The sequence below is a fragment of the Schistocerca nitens genome, chromosome 7 (assembly GCF_023898315.1).
Source record: "Schistocerca nitens isolate TAMUIC-IGC-003100 chromosome 7, iqSchNite1.1, whole genome shotgun sequence".
Taxonomy (NCBI): Eukaryota; Metazoa; Arthropoda; class Insecta; order Orthoptera; family Acrididae; genus Schistocerca; species Schistocerca nitens.
This window is the reverse complement of record NC_064620.1, coordinates 308242972-308247971: the sequence shown is the minus strand read 5'-3', so window position 1 is coordinate 308247971 and position 5000 is coordinate 308242972. Positions and strand designations below refer to the sequence as shown.

General features: G+C 56.5%; 1 non-coding gene across 1 annotated transcript in view; it reads left to right on the top strand.

The window, feature by feature from the left end:
• The first annotated feature begins 4142 nt into the window (after window positions 1-4142).
• The window catches only part of LOC126197002 (small subunit ribosomal RNA), a 1909-nt gene continuing 1051 nt past the window's right edge, over window positions 4143-5000 (top strand). Inside the window, exon 1 of the ribosomal RNA XR_007539414.1 lies at window positions 4143-5000. This exon is cut by the window's right edge and continues 1051 nt beyond it. This is a non-coding gene — a ribosomal RNA (small subunit ribosomal RNA).

Here is a 5000-nt window from a genome sequence, read left to right as displayed (position 1 = left end):
CGACATTCCCGCTGTCCCTAAACGTGCTCTAAGTCTGTGCGCGACCGCGTCGCTCACTGTACGGATTCCGATGCTGAGCGATCAGCTATGGGCCGCCCCATCCACGTCGGTCCCCGTGAGCGTTGCACTCGCAGTCGCAAAGACTCTGGGCAATGGCTATGTGCGCTCCGCAATATATTACTCGGACGAGTAATGAGGGTCCGAGCCCCCAGTGTGGGGAAAGTGTTTCGCAGCCCTGACCCACCGGCACGGTGTTGCGTCCCCCACCTCAAACATGTGACGTAGTCACACCACCGGTTTTGACTAATAGACAGAATGTTTATAATCATATGCCATACACCGGGGGACGATGCCGCGAGGTGTAGCTAGCTAGTGCAGTCGCACCGCTACTACTGTACAGAGATAGAACAGGCATTGACTATACATACATTAAGCTTATACACGGCGGTGCTTAGTAATACGCGCAGTCATCGGAATATAGATAACACATACAACTGTCCCTATACATGCTGAACGTCTGTGCACACAATGTCAACCACACGTCACCCACACACTCCATCACCCACTAGTCTATGCCTGTAACAGACGCAGACACAACATCTAAGTACCAGCATGGAACAACATCCAGTGCATCCTCTCGGCCACAGTACACCATCCACACTATGATAACCAGACCGGGACGTCGAACCAGAAAACTGAATATCCCACTCTTCCTACAACCACCATTGCTCAGATACGCCACCAACACCCACACATGTCCTACACAGGGGTGCACCCAACAGCACCACACTGCCGCATCTCACAGCACATAAACAATGGCAGGAATGAAAGACACAGGTGTGCCACTCCTTTGCCACAAACACAGAACGGGCGCGCCACCTGCCATGAGCCACAAGTGCAACTGACGTGACATATCTGATAGTGCCTCAGGCGTCCACTTACTACCATCACTATCAACGAACCTCGCCACCCCCCCCCCCCCCCCACACACACCATCCCTTAACCCAACTTCTGCCTTAACCTAACCCAACTTCTGCCTTAACCTAACCCAACTTCTGCCTTAACCTAACCCAACTTCTGCCTTAACCTAACCCACGTTGCGCCCTAACCTAACCCACGTTGCGCCCTAACCTAACCCACGTTGCGCCCTAACCTAACCCACGTTGCGCCCTAACCTAACCCACGTTGCGCCTTAACCTAACCCAAGTTGCGCCTTAACCTAACCCAAGTTGCGCCTTAACCTAACCCAAGTTGCGCCTTAACCTAACCCAAGTTGCGCCTTAACCTAACCCAAGTTGCGCCTTAACCTAACCCAAGTTGCGCCCTAACCTAACCCAAGTTGCGCCCTAACCTAACCCAAGTTGCGCCCTAACCTAACCTGCGTTGCGCCTTAACCTAACCCGCGTTGCGCCCTAACCTAACCTGCGTTGCGCCCTAACCTAACCTGCGTTGCGCCCTAACCTAACCTGCGTTGCGCCCTAACCTAACCTGCGTTGCGCCCTAACCTAACCTGCGTTGCGCCCTAACCTAACCTGCGTTGCGCCCTAACCTAACCTGCGTTGCGCCCTAACCTAACCTGCGTTGCGCCCTAACCTAACCTGCGTTGCGCCCTAACCTAACCTGCGTTGCGCCCTAACCTAACCTGCGTTGCGCCCTAACCTAACCTGCGTTGCGCCCTAACCTAACCCGCGTTGGGCCCTAACCTAACCCGCGTTGCGCCCTAACCTAACCCACGTTGCGCCCTAACCTAACCCACGTTGCGCCCTAACCTAACCCACGTTGCGCCCTAACCTAACCCACGTTGCGCCCTAACCTAACCCACGTTGCGCCCTAACCTAACCCACGTTGCGCCCTAACCTAACCCACGTTGCGCCCTAACCTAACCCACGTTGCGCCCTAACCTAACCCACGTTGCGCCCTAACCTAACCCACGTTGCGCCCTAACCTAACCCACGTTGCGCCCTAACCTAACCCACGTTGCGCCTTAACCTAACCCAAGTTGCGCCTTAACCTAACCCAAGTTGCGCCTTAACCTAACCCAAGTTGCGCCTTAACCTAACCCAAGTTGCGCCTTAACCTAACCCAAGTTGCGCCTTAACCTAACCCAAGTTGCGCCCTAACCTAACCCAAGTTGCGCCCTAACCTAACCCAAGTTGCGCCCTAACCTAACCCAAGTTGCGCCCTAACCTAACCCAAGTTGCGCCCTAACCTAACCCAAGTTGCGCCCTAACCTAACCCAAGTTGCGCCCTAACCTAACCCAAGTTGCGCCCTAACCTAACCCAAGTTGCGCCCTAACCTAACCCAAGTTGCGCCCTAACCTAACCCAAGTTGCGCCCTAACCTAACCCAAGTTGCGCCCTAACCTAACCCAAGTTGCGCCCTAACCTAACCCAAGTTGCGCCCTAACCTAACCCAAGTTGCGCCCTAACCTAACCCAAGTTGCGCCCTAACCTAACCCAAGTTGCGCCCTAACCTAACCCAAGTTGCGCCCTAACCTAACCCAAGTTGCGCCCTAACCTAACCCAAGTTGCGCCCTAACCTAACCCAAGTTGCGCCCTAACCTAACCCACGTTGGGCCCTAACCTAACCCACGTTGGGCCCTAACCTAACCCACGTTGGGCCCTAACCTAACCCACGTTGCGCCCTAACCTAACCCACGTTGCGCCCTAACCTAACCCACGTTGCGCCCTAACCTAACCCACGTTGCGCCCTAACCTAACCCACGTTGCGCCCTAACCTGCCCTGTAATTGTTAGTTATATGACTCTAGGAATTCGTGTAGCGTTGCCTAATTGCAACCATCTCAACATAGTTCACTTCGCGCACACTGTGGTGTTCTGCGTATTGATTCATTTTACGGTGCGTACCCTCACATCTTGCGAGTGTTGCTTACTTTCCACATGGTCCCGCTATCCACTGTATTGTGTACTGCAATAGGACGTATATCGCCCCCGCCCCCCCCCCCTCCCCTCCTGTCACCTCTAGCTCGTCGGTCAGGAGTTCGCGTGTTGAATGCGCTTCGCAGCTGTGCAATGGCATTCGTATACGTACGCTGGCCACCTTCCACGTGTTCTTTCGTGCACACGTCGCAGCGTGTATGTATGCTGATGGAGTGCGTCGTGACACACAACATCCAGGCATGCAAGACTCGTAGAAGTCGCAAATGTAGATGGATGTCTACGTTTGCTGCCCAAGTTACGCAAATGAACTGGAAATCCGTTGTTGCGCGGTTGTTCGCGCTGGAGGTGAATCGTTGATATCGACGATCGGTACAGGTATTAACCGGTTGCTTCAGCGACACCCGTCATACCCACGAACGTGAGTGGGCATGTGGGTATGAAGCGATACGCGGCGGTGGCTGGGTGGGACCGTCCCCGGCCGGTGAGGGGGGGGCGCCCGGCGTGCTGGCCGCGCGCTGCGTGGGCGCACGCGCGGCAGCCGGCTGGTGGGGGCGCCCAGTGGCAGGCGCGCCGGCTGACGGACGCGGCAGGCGGCGCATCTGCGTGCCGGCGCACCCAGCGCGCGGCGCCGTGCGGCCAAAGTGGGTCCTCCCGGGCCCGGTGCGAAGCGCGGTGGACATCTGCAGTGTGCTGGTCCGATTGAGGACTGTGTGCGTTGAGGATGCGCCGCCGCCCGGCACTCGGCGCCGCGACGCCGTCTGCTGCTCGGTCGCCCCCGCGGTTCTCGCAGGTGGTTTGTATCGCAGCTGTGCGGATGTGTTGGCGCGTGCGCTGTGCTGGGAGAGTTCGCTTTGGCACCCAAGTGGGGCTCTGCCCCTCTGTGGCGCTGGCGTTGGAGCTGCCCGGTCACTGTTTGTGGCCGCGTGTTGTCTCCCGCCGGCAACACCACGACAGCACGCTCCCGGGCCTCTGTCGGCAGCGGCAAGCTCAGTTGGGAGCACGGGTGGTCGCACTGAAAGCGTCTACTCGCCTATCTCCGGGCGATTGCGCCTCTCTCGAACCCGACCAAGTACTTAGGACGGCGCTGCGCGCCGCCGGGACCTGAGAGGGTTTCGAGGTGTATCGTGCAGGGGAGCCCAGCCTCCTCCTGTTTGCAGAATAATTGAGCGGACGCTTGCGTGTTCGCGCGGGCCCCCGGGACACACTCCCGGGCGGCCGGCTGCTCAGCTCTAGTTGACGCAGCTCCCTGGTTGATCCTGCCAGTAGTCATATGCTTGTCTCAAAGATTAAGCCATGCATGTCTCAGTACAAGCCGCATTAAGGTGAAACCGCGAATGGCTCATTAAATCAGTTATGGTTCCTTAGATCGTACCCACGTTACTTGGATAACTGTGGTAATTCTAGAGCTAATACATGCAAACAGAGTCCCGACCAGAGATGGAAGGGACGCTTTTATTAGATCAAAACCAATCGGTCGGCTCGTCCGGTCCGTTTGCCTTGGTGACTCTGAATAACTTTGGGCTGATCGCACGGTCTTCGTACCGGCGACGCATCTTTCAAATGTCTGCCTTATCAACTGTCGATGGTAGGTTCTGCGCCTACCATGGTTGTAACGGGTAACGGGGAATCAGGGTTCGATTCCGGAGAGGGAGCCTGAGAAACGGCTACCACATCCAAGGAAGGCAGCAGGCGCGCAAATTACCCACTCCCGGCACGGGGAGGTAGTGACGAAAAATAACGATACGGGACTCATCCGAGGCCCCGTAATCGGAATGAGTACACTTTAAATCCTTTAACGAGTATCTATTGGAGGGCAAGTCTGGTGCCAGCAGCCGCGGTAATTCCAGCTCCAATAGCGTATATTAAAGTTGTTGCGGTTAAAAAGCTCGTAGTTGGATTTGTGTCCCACGCTGTTGGTTCACCGCCCGTCGGTGTTTAACTGGCATGTATCGTGGGACGTCCTGCCGGTGGGGCGAGCCGAAGGCGTGCGACCGCCTCGTGCGTGCTCGTGCGTCCCGAGGCGGACCCCGTTGAAATCCTACCAGGGTGCTCTTTATTGAGTGTCTCGGTGGGCCGGCACGTTTACTTTGAACAAATTAGA